Source organism: Patagioenas fasciata, chromosome 1 (genome assembly GCF_037038585.1).
Source record: "Patagioenas fasciata isolate bPatFas1 chromosome 1, bPatFas1.hap1, whole genome shotgun sequence".
Classification (NCBI taxonomy): domain Eukaryota; kingdom Metazoa; phylum Chordata; class Aves; order Columbiformes; family Columbidae; genus Patagioenas; species Patagioenas fasciata.
This window is the reverse complement of record NC_092520.1, coordinates 108,762,096-108,778,589: the sequence shown is the minus strand read 5'-3', so window position 1 is coordinate 108,778,589 and position 16,494 is coordinate 108,762,096. Positions and strand designations below refer to the sequence as shown.

Below are 16,494 nucleotides of genomic sequence, written 5' to 3'. Positions count from 1 at the left end.
GGGAGGAGATGTCAGTGCGGGCTTGGGGGCGGGGTCAGGTGGCTAGTGGGGTCGGTTGGGCGCCGCGTTAGGGAGGGACGGCGGCGGCCGGGGGAGTGAAGTGAGGGGGCGGTGGCGGGCGGGTGAGCGCGCGCCGCCGGGTGTACGGCGAGCAGCGGCAGCGCCAGCGCCGGAGCGGAGGTAGGGGAGCTGCGCGGGGCCGGGCCAGCGCTGGGTGGGGGTCGCTCCTGCCCTCTGCCGCCCTCTCCTGCCACCTCCTCCCGCCACCTCCTCCCGCCTGCCGGGCTCTCGCTGCTGCGGCGGGGCAGCCTCGCGCCTCACCGCCTTTCCTTCGGCTCCGTCCCTCCCCCCGACCAACGGCCAGCCGCGCAACCCCCGCCACTGGCGGCCACACTGCCGTTGGGCGGCCGCCGCCCGCCTGTTCTACCTCCCCCCCATCCCGCTGGGAGCCGTTTCCTGGCGCTGCTGTGGCGGGAGCGGGCCCGGTGGGTGTCTCCGCCGGAGGGCAAGCGCCGCGCCCCGCTCTGCAGCTCAGGTGTGGTCGGTCGGCGGGGAGCCGAGAGGGCGAGGCCCCGGTGCCCAGTGGGGTCTGGCGGCGGCGCGGTGTCCGCCTGCCGCCCCTCTCAGGGGTGGGGAGCGCGGAGCCCTCGGGCGTGGACCCTTCTCGGCCCCTCTGGCGGTGGTTTGACTGAGGTGCCCCGGGAGGTGGCGGCGGGGGGGCGGCCGCCTGTGGGATTCCGCTCGTGTTCCTTGTCTTGCGCTGGCTCTGCCCGCTTCCTCCCTCACAGCCCTTCCCTCTGGCTGGCAGCGCTCCTGCCTTTTCCTAAAAAGATACTCCTTAAATTATTATGATTTGAGGGAAGAAGCGTTCATCTGCTTTTCTGGTGGTTTTGTTTGTTTGTGTTTTATTTTTAAATCAGTCGCACTGTTGCTGGGCTTGTGCATTTTCTGTGCTAGTTATGAGAAAATACACTAGTTGTTCTCAGGTAGGTGGGTGGTGATGGAGAGCATCAGAGGGGACAACACCCAGGAGAGGCAGCTGTGCCTCAGTTTGAGCCACTAGGAACGAGAGGGATGCCGGGATTCCCATTGCTGGGCTATTCCTTGATTCTGCTCTCGGGTTTCACCTTTTATATTGATCGGTGAGCAGGAGAAACTCGGTTGCTATCCTTGGACTAGGACTAGGGAAAAGGATTTTTTTTTCAAGCGGGGTTTTGTGTGTTTGCAGCAGTGCCTCTGCCTGAGCTGGGGAAGCAAGAAGCTCTGTTCCTATTCCATTCACTGTGGTGTATGTGAGGATTCTGCATGCTGTTGCTGAACTACTCTAGCCTTGCTCTCGGAGATCCTCCTTCTGTCCGCATCGTGTACTGCCTACCATTGCTGCGGCAGGTAGCTGTCTGGAACAGCAACAGTGTGAAACTGCCATAGTGAAATTAGTAATGATCATGCAAATTCCTATGTGCTGTGCCTTGGCTGAGGAAGCTGTTACCTGACTTCTACTTAGTAGACTTGTCAAGATGGTAATACATTAGTCTACAGTTGTATCTGGGAGAATTCTTATTTATTGTAAATACGTATTTGTTTAGCAAAGCTTTGGAACATCTCAAATAGGCTGTGAGAGGATATAAAACAGAGGAGGGCTGAGAAGATCCATTGGCATACTGATAGATGCAGAACATGAATGGCCTTCAGGTTCTGCAGGGTTGTAGGAGAGAAGTTTAAAATGGTCCTGCTAGTTTCTTTTGCTGTGTTCATGCTTCTCTGCTGTTTTTAGAGAGACACTGAGTACCACTGGTGTCCGGTATAATGAGTGATCAAGTTGTATATTGCCAGTTGATAATGGCTTCTTGGGTAGTACAATCTACAATTCTCATTTCATTTTACTATCTATGAGAACACTAACTATTTTTTTTCCCCCAGATCTCAGTATAAGGGTCTCAAAACTAACATTTTGCATAGTCTGTTGAGTTTGCCTAAAACACAATCTTTAGGATTTTTCTTGTTCTACTGTGTGTCTGTGCTGGTTTAACAGTGAAGAAATATGCAGTTGGGGGGAAAAAAAAGGGGGGAGCGGTTAAGTCTCTTATTAACACAAAGCACCATTTTAATAGATGCATTGAGTAATAGAAGTATTGGCTTTTTCTATTGTACAGACTTAAATACTACATCTAGTTGTGTGGGTGTTTAGGATTTCTCTAATTATGCTCCTTTGGCAATAGGAAGCAAAATCTCCCCCTTTGTACTTACAGCAAGATGTTCTGCAAGAAGGCTCTCTGCCTAAGGAAGCCCCTGCATTGATTAACTCCCAGGAGTGTGGACTTGTTTAAATGTCAGTATTTACCTAAAACTGTAGTATTTAGGGGTTTAAATCAAAATTTTATCAAAATCTTTGTTGCTGTGTTTTAACCCCTTAGATTTTTCTGACACACAGAAAAACTGGATGATGTATTACAATTGGTGAAGAACCATAGTTTACAGGAAAGAGGGTCAATCTAAAGCTGTAGCTACCAAGTGCTGCAAGAAGCAAGTGCTATACCATATTTTGGAACTAGATCTCATGAATTAATTTCAGCCAGTGCTTAGACCTACAGTTGAAAGCAGTTAGCATTGTTCAAAAATCCTCATGTAAAAAATACTTGCATTACGCCTGATTTTTAATTGAATGTTGACAATTTTAATGAATATGATACATAACCCATTGTTGTTTTATGTTAAATATTCTTTAAAATGTTTAAAATTGAGCTTTATAGAAGCTGAAACTGGAAATACATTTTGATTCCTTTTGTCTGACTTTAAAACAAGAGTTGTAACAAGGCTGTTAGTGTTGTAGCTGATCTGCTCTGGCTCAGTTTTCAAGATTTGAAGTGTCGAAACAAGGGAATTGCAGATCCATCCTGATGTTCTCATAGATCTTTTCAGTTTAGTTTAATGGCGAGGGAAAAAAATACATTTTGAGGTTCAAATACTGAAATGTTTACTGTAGCTCAGTTTTCCTAACAAAACCCTTGAGAATATTGGTTTCATAAGCCTTTTTAACTAGTGAAATAGTGACAGGAAAATGTAAGAAGTTTTATGGTTGATATAGAGTGATTCTTTTTTTTTTTTTTTTTTGTCTAAAGAGGTTTGGGTTAATCTGTTGGAAACTATTACCGAAGCACTGGTATAATTGACTGTAGTGTCACTGTGCTTTGGCACTAGCAGAGGCTATTTCTGTTGTATGGAGCAGGACTATGTGAGTGGGAGGAAACCTAAGACTGCAAGTACAAGGTGACATAAGAGAATAATTTCTGTATGCAGAAAACACCCTTTCCCTATATATAACAAAAAGCCAGTTCAGTGCTGTTATAAAAATAGCTTTTAATAATACTGACTATATATGGATGCTCTTGAAAACTGTTCGCATATAAGCATTAGCTTTCTCTCTATTGAACACGAAACATTCAGTAGAAGAAATCTGGAAAAAACAGAACAGAACCAAAAACCAATCAACCAGTGGTTTTCCTAGGTATTATTTAAGCTCTGGGTAAGATACAAATTTTTATTTATGAGAATTTTCTTGAGCTTATATGCTTACTCTGAGTAGAGCATGAACATAGGTCATGAAGCAGTAATGAGAAGGAGCTACCCTGAAAATGTGTTGACACGGGGGATAAATGAAGTAATTGCGAAGTGTGTGCTCATCATGTGAAAGGAATAAGAATGCCTTACGTGTATCATAACGTCTAATTGAGAATTTTAAAGAATTTTAGCACCACTCGTGAGCTAAACCTTGCAACTCTAGATTTTTATCTTGTTTTTTCCATCAGAACATCAAGACATGAGAATGATCAGTGACTTACTGTCACTAAAGACTGTGTGTAACGTAATGAGTAATAGAATTTATTTCCTGGTTCCAAATTCTGTATTCTAACTGTAATACATCAGTACTTAGATGGAGATTTGTTTGTGAGTGGTAATACCAGCTTTCTGCATCAGAAGCAGTAAGAATTAATTTCGTTATATAAATTAAAAGGAGCATCAAAACAATATAAAAGTAAACTGAGGAAATCACTGTTAAAACATCAGCCCTCTTGCCAAGTCTGTTCAGTTTCATAATATTAAATATGGATGAAGGAAAAATGTTAAACTTCTGAATGTTCACAACACTAATGTATTCAGCTTTTAAAAATAAGCTTTTTTATTTAGAATGTGATAATATATTTCTTTGTCACTGTGTTAAATAAGATACTTCAACATAGCAAAAATAATTGCGTTAAATATCTTGATGGAATCACGATGAAGAAACAAAATAAATTTTAAAGGTTCTGCGTGTCTTAAACTCTGTTGCTATAGAAATATTGCATGTATTTTTTTTCTTCCTTCTCTGGGGCAACCAAGAGAATTTCATAGGAATAGGCTAGACTTCAGAGAACTTCCATGCTTGTTTTATTGAGGCGAAATAACTTCCAGAAATGAGTGTATAGGCTTTCAAGTTAGTGCTGTGTTCTGCTCCTCTGTTCATATGAAGATTGATACCTAAGTTATATCTAGTTGCTGTGGAGTCAAAATAATCTATTGCTGTGTCTTAAAATGAGGAAAATGTGTATGGAATAAATAGATAGCTGCAGTTAATAAATGATGACTTTCTATAATACTTACCTGTGATACTGAAGTGTTTAGGTCTCCAGAAGCTTTTAATTCTTGCTTTAGTGCTATTAGAATTATCTTTTCTAACACTGCTTCAGAAGAGATGTTAGTGTGTTGCAGTTTGGCTTCAAATTTGTATTCACTATCTGAGATGGCTGAACCTTCTAGTGTTGGAATTGCCCATTAATGTCTTGAAAATTGATCCTTTAGTCGATGTGTTTTTAACAATAGGATAACTTCATTTAACACTGACCCTTATTTTGGAAAAATAATGTAATCTTGCAGTGGGTGGCATTCATGAGGAATACTTGCCTGACAATATTTAAAAAAAAAAGGGGGGGGGGGGCAGGGAAGAAAAAGCCAACAAACAAAAAAACCCAAATCTATTATCTGAAAGAAAAATAAAAGGTGCATCAGTTCAAGAAAAAGCCAACAAACCAAAAAACCCAAATCTGTTATCTGGAAAAAGAAAAACAAAAGGTGCATCAGCTCTTAACTGAATCCTCATTATGCCAGCCACATAGAACTCCATTATTTTGGTGAATTCTATTACTGTCTGCTGTTCAGTAGACTCAAATATTTATTTTCTAAGTATAAAAAATAATTATTGGAGCTTGAATATGAAAACTAAACTTTTTTAATCCCCTCCACTTGTTTTCATAGGTAGGTGTCAGTGTTTAAAAGTCATCAGGTAGGAGCTATTAGGAGCTATACACTTATTAGTGAATTCAGACTCATGGTTGACACTTAGAATGGTTTATTTGTAGGGCAGAATTCTTATTTAGCTTAGTTCCTTTTAAATATATTTTGGCTGATATCATCTAACAACTAATTGTGACACCCTTGTGTTTGTGAGGAAGCTGATAGTTTTCAAAGTCATAGAAGCTGTTGTGACCTTGAAATAGTTTTGTGTGTGTGTGGTTGTGTTTTGTTTTTTGGTGTGTTTTTTTTTTTGTGTGTGTGTGTTTTGTTTTGTTTTTTCTTAAGCTCCTATTGAATTGATGATTATATGGAGTAGCTATCTGGCCTGTTATCTCAAGAGTTCTTCAGTGTGTTTGGCTTACTTTGAGTGACCTTAATGCTTTTGAAATGAGCAACTACTCAGCTGTAAAGTTCTGCTTATGTATGAAGTAAGTGAATAGCTGGTTGAATGTGTATCAGTTCACTGCTTTACCAACTCATCCCTTTCTGACCTTGAGAAGGTAGATCTTTCTGTTTGGCCAGCGTCTGGTAGATTGGGTGACATTTTGACTTGTTAGAACAATCTGATTTCATGGCCGCAGAACAACTGCCAGCTAGAAACTCCTTTAAGCTTTCTACTAGCAAGTGGGACTTTGTATTAATGTATTTTTAAAGCATAGAAACTTTTGAATTAAACTTGAGAACATGGTAAATTTGTGTTTATAGGCTTCCTACTTGTTGCTGTACTTCCCAGTTGTAAGAAGGTAATATTTACTTTTTTTATGCAATTCACATCTCTCAAACTCCCTGGGTTTGCTTATGTGTGCTTCAGCACTCCGCTGGTGTTGGTAGAGCAGAAGGTCCAGCGTGCCCTGAATATTGCAGGCTCACGATGCTTGGTGGTGTGCATTGCTCTTTTTCTCTCTCTTCCCTTTTCATCTGCACAACATTTCTGGATGGTGGCAAAGAGAGAACCATGTTCTGATGAGAGTCCTGTAATAGATAAGCTCGAAAAGCTTGCTGGAAGGATTTGGATATTCCTCTCTGCTAGCTCTTAGAACAAATTTCACTATGTCTGGTAAGAGTATCTTGCATGCTGAAGCATGTTATGTTAGTTGCAGGTTTATTAGAGCAGCTTTCCATGAATAAGTGTGGTGTAGTTTGATTGTTCCGCATCTTCCAAGGTGGTGAGGTTTTTTATAGGTTGCATTTTTGGAAATAGTAGTAGCAAACCTAAGGTCCATGGAAGGTGAGGATGTGTCATAGCTCTTCATGAAGCATTTCTTATCAGAGCTATTATACTTGTTTGAAATTCCGGTTAACCTGCTGTGTTTAGTAAAAACTTTACAGTAACTGAAAACAAATTGCAGGACAAGTTTGCTCTTCTGCTTTTTATTTTGAACACTTGGCAGCATGTTTTTTCCCTGGAGTCACTTCAGCCCTCTCTGCAAATATTTGTGCACATGTAGTAGGTTAAACATATGTTCAACTTGAGTTCTATTGCTTATAGAGAGGTGTATGTGAGATTGGGGCACATCTGACTAGTTTTTATGTGACTCCCTTCACAGGTGAAGAAATCTTAAAACTGTCAAAACATACAGCACCTCATTCAGTATATTAAACTGGTTTTAATGTCGCATCTCAATTGATATATCAATTTCATGTTGTTCAAAATAGTTGGTAGATGTACTGGCAGCTTTTAAGTGTTTTCTGTGTTATTAGAATATACTTTGAGGATGAAAAATAGGGGATCGGCATAGATTTATGATAACTTAGAACAAGTTTGCTTTTTGTTATGCACCACTTGAGAGAAAAAGAAGTTCAATTTGCTAATGGGTTGCTTATGTATAGAACTATTCATCTAAAAGTTAGAGCTGCCTATTAGTCAAAGAGTAGGCAATTGTCATAGCAGTGACAATAGATGTTAATAATTTTCAGTTGTGAACCTTAGAACATTCACTTTTTTTAATGGTATCCTTTTTTATTTCAAGATGGATGTTCAGTGAGGTGAGGCTAAATCTATTAATAAATATAGGATACTTGCTCTCCAACTCTGCTGCTCTTTTTAATAGAATTGCTTGAGGTACTTTGAAGTGATACTTGACATCAGGGATGGAAGAGGGACCTCAGGAGGTTGTCTAGTTAGACCTGCTGCTCAAAAGCAGTATTTTCCTAAAAATATATCTACTCCTAAAATGTCACTAGGAAAAAGTTGTGTAAAATTAAATTATTCGTCTCTCTCCAAAGCACCTTTCCCCTGCCCCGCTTCTTGCTATGCCTGACTCATTTTAGTGATACTGCTGTACTATCTTCTGTTGAGCGATTGAAAAGAGAATTCCAGGTAAAAGGAAGTAAAGGTCTTTGGTGCAAGCAGGTACTTTTGTTGTTGTTGTTGGCTTGGTTTTGTTTGTTTTCTCTTTTTGACTCTCATTTTCCCCCTTTGTTAGTTTCTGCTCTTAATCTGCCACATCCACAACATCGCTGTCTGGTTGTTTACTTAACCTTTGCAAAAATGTGAGTCTCTCTTTCCTTGCTTGTTAGGCAAGGATGGAATTGCAATATCCCGAAGTCCACCACATTGAATATGTACATGTAATATGCTGTTATCTACTTACATCCATAAGCTTTAAAAAAAAACAAAACAAAACAAAGAAACCTCCAAAATCCCTCACCTTAACTAATCTTTGTATGAAAATATCTATGAGTCTATGCTCACTTCAGAAGTTTCATGCTTGAAAAACTTGAGTCTACCTTATGGACCTCTTCACACTTTCCTGATCCATCTGTTCATCTAGCACAGCTTCTTTTCTATCCCTTCACACGATCTTAGGCTGTTGAAATGCAAGACGCCTTTGCAGATCCTTTAATTGGTAGTAGTCTTTATTTTTACTTCTTAAAAAAAAAAAAGGCACACACACACAAAACCAACCCAAAAAACCCCACCCCAAAGTCTTGTGTTTTCTTTATCCTTTCTTTTTTTCATTATTATTATGATGTTTTAAATTACATGCCATTATAACGTTTTTATGCAACCGTTATTTTTCTCTTTAACTGTGAAATCTTCTTTGGGTACAGCTTGTGTTTAAAGACAGTTATTTATGGAATGCTGGAGCTGTACATCGTGATGTACAGTCAGTAGTGTGTTGATCTGTTAAGTCCATAGACTAAAACTGCTGCTTTATGCAGTATAGCCTATTATAAAACAGAAAACCTTGAAGTGAGGAGTGGCTAGTGCTGCTGAAATGCTTTGTGGAACAGGTGGGACTTCAGAGTTTTATTTTGGTTTGAGGGAAGGTTGCTTATGCAATTGTTCCATCTGTCCATCCATCTGTCCATTAGCCTGTTTTCCCACCCTGCCCAGTAACTTCTGAACCACTTGTTCAATTTCTAGTCGACTTTGCCAGAAGGGGCAGTGTTCTCCAGCTCTCTTGCAGACATACAGGTCTTATGGAAACGGGCAGATGGTTAGAGAAGAGACTGGGTGAGAGTCGGGGGGAACTCTGCTCTGTGTTGCTGCAATCAGCCTGTAGTAATACATGATCATAGCATTTGTTGCCTTTTGCCAAGCCAGTGTGTAAAGTAGAGAGATGTGAAGCTGATGTGATGGGTTATTGAGTTGTGCATAATGGGAGGGACATCACAGGGACAGTAATTTGGGGAGGAGAGTAAGGGTACTCTCATAGGTGATCATGGGACCCAGAGATATTGTGGGTGATCTGTTTGACATTGCCTGATGGAAATTGTGCCAAAATTTAAAGAATCTCCTATCTTTAAAGGAAATGAGGGGAGAGCTGCTCAGTTGAAATCTATCATAAAGAGCCAGTAAAAGGTGAGAATTGTAGGTGGAATAGAAAACATGTTATCTGATGTACGTGGGTAAGAGGTTGTACATATCCTACAAAATCAGTGACAGAAATCTGAACTTGATGCAGGAAGAAGAGTGACAACCAACCAGGAGGAACTTCAAACATCGAACCTCAGATATAGAACAGAGGGGGATTAGAGAGAAAAGAGGTGCTGTAGCACAGCAAAACAAATGGAAATCACTGAAATACTTCTTGACAAACGTGGATAGCTGAAATGTTCAGTTTAGAATTTCAGGAGTTCTGAAACTGCAACACAATAAAGGAGTTGCTGGACTTTCTTTAAAAATTCTACTACTGTTATAAATAAAACCAGATTTCAGTATGAAGGTGATAGTGTGGGATGCCCACAGTAGTAGTAACAAAACAGTGTTTTCAGAAGGTGAACCTTGACTCTGCTTTTCCTAACCAAATAGCTATTTCTGTCATTTGGAGATCGTTAAATCTGTTTCAGTAAATTCTATACATATTGACATTTTACTTACCTGAAGCTCTGTGAGGGAAGAGCCTATTTGAAAAAAATCATGACCTTACTTCTGTTAACCTAGTTGTTTTTCAGTTGCTTCTGTTGACTGATTATGCGATGTATCTTGCAGAAAAAAAAATTATCTGTATATATTTGTAATGAATTTACTTGAAACTTTAGATTGCTTTAACTCTATGTTTGGAGACTGGGAGATGTGGTGGTGTGTGGTTTTGTGTGTGTTGGTTTTGTGGTGTGATTTTGTTTGGTTGTTTTTTTTTTTTAAGAAAATCAAAGTTGTTTATACAAGTCACCATAAAATACAGTGACTAAAATTGTGCTGCAAATAATATGTATGGATGAGGGAAGATAGGAAGGTATTTGTATTAAGGCCAAAGTCTGCTTGGCTTTGATGATACAAAGTACTGAACAGCCCTGGGAGGACAGGAGGCCTAGTCTGTATTTTTCCACACCAGGAAAATGGGTGACCTTTTGTTTGACTGTTCCAGTTTTATTCACTTAAAATAACATTTGAGCTATTGTTGGCTATTTCACTGAAAATGGAATGACAGATCAAGCTTGTTAGCTTGCTCTTCCTTAAAGAAATCAGCAAAGAGGAGGTATGCTGTCCTTTTAAATAATTAGATTACATAAAGCTTCAATGCTAGGGGAAAAAAAGCTTGTTCAATTACAGAAAATATGAATAAACAGTTTAGTAAATTTACTTTTCCAGTCTAAAATCAAAAGCTATATATTTTTTTAAATACTAGTTCTTTTTTAATATCTCAGACTTTTGAAGACTTTGTTAACAATAGTTGTAGCATTTACTTCATGACTATCAAACTTTTCTGGATATTTCTTGTATTGCTTACAATTTAATATAACTCCTTGCTCACTTCCTGATTTTGATCATTGGTTTTATTTTTTTTTCTCTTCTTTCTTTGTAAAGTACAGCAGTAGTTACAACAGAACAGTCCCCACCAAAATGCACAGGCTGTGGAGCCCTAAGCACCTTTACTATCCAACAAATATGCATACCCCAGATTTGTGGAATGGCTTGTAGTATAAAACGTACAAGGTTGATGGTGTATGGCATGTAGTGCATGAAGATTAGAGTGTGTTTTGCACTGTTGAATCTTGAGGGTAGAGGCTGTATGGTGGGACCCTCATCCTAATTTGTGCTTATGGAAGTTGCTGTGCAGATAAATGCCCACTTCTAGTTTCTTCTACCCATTGTGAATGATAACTACTACTTAGAAAGGAAAATCTGATATCTTTCCTATCCTTAAAGCTGATTTTCCATACAATGCCAAGAATTAAATAGTGGAAGCAGGGTTGCAGTAGTGGGATGGGAGCAGGGATGAAGATGGGACTATTTTGTTGAGCACTTTTGCAGATTTTTATCTGCTTTGAAGCCCTGACATGGAAGACTTGTGTACTGGGTCTCATGGAAGACTTGTGTACTGGGTCTCATGGAAGACTTGTGTACTGGGTCTCATGGAAGACTTGTGTACTGGGTCTCATGGAAGACTTGTGTACTGGGTCTCATGGAAGACTGTGTGCCTTATGCTGGGTCATGTGATGGAGAAGGGTCTGGCACAAGGCTGTGGTGAGAAGTTGCCCCTGTGGACAGGGCTCCCACTAGCACTGAGCCTTCCTGCTTGAGATGAAGCACTGCCTGGGCCAGCTGTACTGCCCAAAGGTGGAATTATTCAGTGGATAGTGGTCCTTGTGCTGTGCTGCACAAGTTTGAGAGGATACATCGTGTTAAAGGCTTCAGCCAGGGAGCTGCAGATTCAGTTTAATATTCAGAGTGTAGGATTTGACAGCTCTGCATGTAGCATGTATATTTGTGTGATGTTAATTTATGGGCTTTTTTTACCATTTCATGTCTCATTTCTCTCTCTTGGGATGAAAATCCAGTCCACCTGTGAAGTTGAAATAATTGGATTTTATTTCAGGTGCAATGATAGATGAACATTAAAGTGGACCTTTAGAATCAATTGCGTTTGTGAGATGGATGGTGAATTTTCTCTAAATTCCTTTCCCTTGTCTAATAGACTTTAACGTTTTGTTGAGGAACTGAGGAGCAGATGAAAAGAAATTGTAGGTTTTCATATTCATTACATATGGTAGACTGTGGTGGTGAAGTTCCTCTGCTGAAAACCAGAAATAAATTTGAACGTGATGTGAATTGTTTAATGTCTGCCAATGCCTGGTAGTTTATAGAACATATTTTCATCATGATACCACAGCAGAAGCAGCGTTATTTATGCCTTAACTTGGACTTCAAATCTAGAAGTGAAATATCAAAAGCCAAGATTGTTTTTAAGATATCGTAACACTTGCATGAAAATACTTCTGTGTAGTTACATTTTGCAAGTACAAGCACAAGTATATTACTGTAGCGTAGTAGATGCTCATGTTTAGGTTCTGTAGGGCTAGTGGTAGAAGAGCAAATGATGCTGGGCACACAAGTATTTGCAGGGTAGAGAATTTCCTGTGATGTTTGCTTTAAGATTGACTCTAAGAGTACAAAAATGTACAAAATGTACTCTTAATGCTCTACAATATTATTATACATCAAACTGTTAAATTATTTGTTACCAAATCAGGTTTTAAATTACAAAAGCCTTATTTTGTACTGTACTTAATCCAGCTTGGCTAAAAAGCGGCTTTTAGGGATGTCTTCCTGCTGTTCCTAGTTTTACCGTATGCCACAGAGTCTCATGTGGAGCACTTTTATGGTCATTTATTGTACTTTATGTGGGACTGCCAATGGTGATGTATTGATATTAGGAAAATACTGGATTTTTTTTTTTTCATACAGGGAATATACCTTTTGTACATTTGATACATGTTTAAGAAACATGCTAACAGCTTATTTTTTTTCCTGATTTTTTTTTTTTTTTAGCAAAAGCATTTGTATGAAGGCCACAGATCATATTGAAATTTTTGGCCTTTAAATATGCCTCAAAAATACATGAACTAAAGAGAAATTATCCAAAAGGTATACAGAATACTGCAGTATGAAGAGAAGGTTTTAAAATAATTTTCAAGGACATCTTCTGCTGGAATATGTGATTACCATATTATTTTTTCTGTTAGCTTCTTCATTTTGATAAGTGTTTTTCCCTTTTCTCTGATTAAATGAAGACAAGTGGACATACTCTTTTGAACATTGTTCCTTACCTATACAGAATACAGTAATGTATGTTGTACTTGTCAGTTTTATAGTTGTTATAACTCATTAAGATGCTTTCTAATAATTCCACCTGAGGAAAATAATACTGCCACTTAATAGCAAAACCAAATAATTGGAGGAGAAATGTAGACTCAAACTCATCTGAAAAAAAAACTATGAAAGCAAGCATTGAGCAATTGCAGTGCAGTACCTAGGAGAAATGTAATCCTCTTGAAGGAAAAACATGCAAAATAAGTTTCCAGATTGATTTTTGAGTTAAGATACCAGTAGCAGGGTAAGAGAACACTGTATGTGTGCTGGTGGTAGTTATGTAGGGTACAGCTGTGATTGGAGTGCTAAACAAAGTAGAATATAAATCAAGGTCACGACCGGACTAAATTCTGGGTGAATAAGAGTTCTAGTGTGCAGCTGCTGACTAACACTTATTTTGGTTCAAGTTACTGTGCTTCTAAAATATTGTGAACATGTCATACTTGAACTAAAATCTAAACAATGTTAAACGTATGTCCTTATGAACCTTCCCTTTCAAAACAAAATGATTAGGTCAAAATAGGACTTGATCCTTGGATAGTGTGGAATAGTTAAATTGCCAGATAGTTAATAATTATTTACATGCATGTGTTATATGTTGAAAACTGTATCTCTTTGGTCAGAACTTTTGAGAGTCAGTTTTAGCAAACAAGTAGTCTGACCTTTTTTGTTTTAAATTTTTCCAAAATTATGGGACATCAAGTAAGCATTTAACATGTGTTTTTTCATTATCCTTGTGCCTTCAAGGAGTTTTGGTAGTATTGTGTGCCATGGACTAAATGACTGTAGGTAGTTGTTCAGATACATTAAGTGGAGTAAATAAAATATAGTAAATTTGGAAAAAATTGATAAATAGACGTGGTTTTTGAGATCCATGCTGTATAACTAGTTGTGCTGAGCATGACCTGAAACAATACTTTGAATTCCTTGAATGGGTCTATTTATTTGCATGTCTTATTTTAAGAGGTTTGTGAAACAAGTTGGAGTAATACAAATGGGAGCAAAATTTGAGAAAACATCATACTTATGCATTTTGGTAGAAACTGAGAATGTCCTGGGCTGTACTGGGACTTGCTATGTGGTTTTCACTGTTATTGCTTTGTCCTATTCAGTCTGGTGCCTTTGTTCTTTCATGCACCAATATTTATATGCTGTTGTTTATACAGTTTTAAGGTAAAAAAGTGGTCAGCATTTTCTTTGACACTTATTTGTGATGATTCCTTTAGTTAAAGAATATGATCATCAAGTAGCCCTTCTGCAAAATAATAAATATGATTTCCTCTCCTCTACTGATATACTGTACACTATCCCTGTATTATGTTCCTTGCAGTTGAGGCACAACTTAATTTAATCAGAGCTGGAGGATACAAACAGCAAATGTTTTCATCTATTCTACTTGAGAAATCTATAGGTAGAGCTGAAATGGAAATGAATTTTGCTGGTGGATATACTGAGAAGGCATTTTAGATAGATTTTGAAGCTTTGTCAATGACACAAGGTGAGGTGTTCTGAGCAGACCTCAGAGTGCCACTGCTCCTATCTTGGTATATAGGAAGTTGTTTGGAACTTCTGAATTTTCTTCTTTTGAATTGTAGGGTTTGTGGAGATCTTGTCTTGACATTTGAAATTACTGAATAGAAACGGAAACAAAAGACTCCCTAAGTTGTAGACTGCTTTTAAGGTAAAATACTGAAGTATGCTGAGCTCCTTTATTGAGTGATAGTTGTAATTTCTCCCTAGAAGTTCTGGTATTATGTTCTTCCCTGTTTTTTCCATTTGTATTAAAGAGATTGAAGGTTAGGATGGTGTGTCAGGGGTTTTGTTTGTGATTAATGTATGTTTTAAATTGTTTTGTATTTTTTTGTTTTCTGTTGCAGTTTCATGGAATCTTGCAGGCTGTCATTTCTTGTTGGGAAATATTGCTGAAATTTTGAATGGCTAACTACATAATGATGCATTTTAATGATATTATTTTACGTGGTACTGTTACAGGTTGCCCAGAGAGGTGGTAGATGCCCCATCCCTGGAGACATTCCAGGCCAGGCTAGATGGGGTTCTGAGCAACTTGATGTAGTTGAAGGTGTCCCTGCTCATTGGCAGGGGGTTGGACTGGATGACCTTTGAAAGTCCCTTCCAACCCAAGCTATTTTATGATTCTGTGCTGTGATTTGCTTTGAATAAATTTGCTTATTTCTACGACCTCAGTGTGTCTTCCAGTGGACCACCTTTTTTGTGTCTTGGTTCTATTTTAGAATTGCTGCCATGGACAGCAAATGTTGAATAGGTAAGTCTAGGAAGTGAATGGGGATTGTTTTATCTATTAACAATTATTCTAATGTGAGAATGAAGGTGTTACTTGCCACATTTTGCTGGTTTTGTTCATTATGGCTTTTTGTGTTTTTCAGTGGCTTAACTATTGACTTCTAGAAATTATTAAGACTATATGATGAATTACTGTTGAAGGGGATTTTTGGATGGGAGTCCTTTTTCTAGAGAATAAGCAGATTTTGTGGAATCTGGCTAAGTGTTTTTCGTAAGACTTAATCTTTGGTATTGCAATGTATATCTATTGAATATTAACTACAGAACTTTGAGTTCTAACAAGTGTATTTGCAGTGGCTGTTTAATAAGTAGATGTAGCAAATATTAGGAGTTGGCTCTCATGACTCTTCTGTACCCGTATTATCTGTACAGAGAGAGACTGAGATTTATTACCAAACTTTTCCTGGTCTGCAAAAGAAAATAACAACCCCAGCACTGTAATGAAATACAGTTTGAGTCCTGAATCCATGTAGTGTTCAAAAGTGTTTATCTGGAGGTTAAGTTACAATACTCCAATCTTCTGAAAAGGAAAAGCACTTGTTTTGTTAGTGTGTTGTTTAGTAACATAGTTGCTTAACATGGTTTCCTGTGAGAAGCAAGCTGTTAGTTTGGGGCTATTCTAAGCACCTCAATCTGAGCTGTCCTTTATGTAATTTGTTCAAGTGGAGAAAAAAGTCAGTTGTTCAACTGCATAATGTATGTTTTTGGTTATACATTTAACAGTTTTGTCCTTCTAATTAGGACATAAAAACCCGCTATGATCTTGATAGTATTCTTTTTTTCTGAAGACTAAAGGCCTGGTAGTAATTAAGTGATAATTATGTAAACTTTACACTTCTAGCATTGCAGTTCCTTTGTACTCCTGTATATGAGAAAATAAAACAAATGATGTTAAGGAGTATATATTTTTTTTATAAAAAGTGCAGCTAGTGTATTTTGGGGTTTAAGCAATAATTAACTAATGAGGTGATAGAACATGAAAGTATGAAGAGGGGAAGCATCGTTTGAGGATGGGGGGTGGTGGTGTCTTTTCCTGTAGTTCAGCTATAAACACAATTTACAAATACTGTAATTCAGGAACAGAGGCTAATTTGCTTTTTCAACACTGGGACGTACATTTTTAGTGAGATCTGCTGTTACACTCTGTTTTACAGACAGCTTAATCTCTGTAGCTGTTGAATTTTTGAGGATGGGTCATTCTGTTTGGTAGGCTTCTCCAGGTCTGAATTTTTTGGAGGATATCCACAAATGTTGCGGTAAATTAAGGAGAAGGAGGAAAAAAAGTTTTCATTGGGAAAAAATAC

General features: G+C 38.4%; 1 protein-coding gene across 4 annotated transcripts in view; it reads left to right on the top strand.

Annotated features, from left to right (window-relative positions):
• Window positions 1-66: 66 nt before the first annotated feature.
• Window positions 67-16,494, top strand: part of CDKL5 (cyclin dependent kinase like 5) — a 130,422-nt gene continuing 113,994 nt past the window's right edge. For 2 of the 4 annotated variants that reach the window (XM_065857960.2, XM_065857945.2), the window contains exon 1: window positions 67-180. The gene's annotated coding sequence lies outside the window, so the exon portion shown is untranslated. Of the gene's footprint in view, window positions 181-340; window positions 536-16,494 lie in introns of those variants that run through there. The other 2 variants (XM_071812592.1, XM_071812595.1) reach the window with 2 other exon arrangements.